Source organism: Papaver somniferum, chromosome 5 (assembly GCF_003573695.1).
Source record: "Papaver somniferum cultivar HN1 chromosome 5, ASM357369v1, whole genome shotgun sequence".
In the NCBI taxonomy this organism is placed as follows: domain Eukaryota; kingdom Viridiplantae; phylum Streptophyta; class Magnoliopsida; order Ranunculales; family Papaveraceae; genus Papaver; species Papaver somniferum.
This window is the reverse complement of record NC_039362.1, coordinates 156,420,803-156,421,156: the sequence shown is the minus strand read 5'-3', so window position 1 is coordinate 156,421,156 and position 354 is coordinate 156,420,803.

Below are 354 nucleotides of genomic sequence, written 5' to 3'. Positions count from 1 at the left end.
TTCCTGCACAAGCCTTAAAGATAGATGGAAATGTGAAATGATCAGGTCGAAGACCTGTTTCCAAAAACCCATCAAACATCCTTAAAGAATCATGATAAAGAGAATTCTGAACATAAGAAGAGATCAATATGTTCCAGGAATGCATATTTCTGTCAGTCATTCTATCGAATATGTATTGAGCATAATTAAGGTGGTGATTGCACCTAGAGTAGACTAATATGAGATCAGTTTGGAGAGTGAGGTTTTGATACAAACCATTGATGAGGATTTGAGTGTGGGCTTGCTTAATCTGGTTGATTGCTGACAGAGGAAGACAGTTTCTCAGGATTGAAGACAACCCCACTACTCCCATTG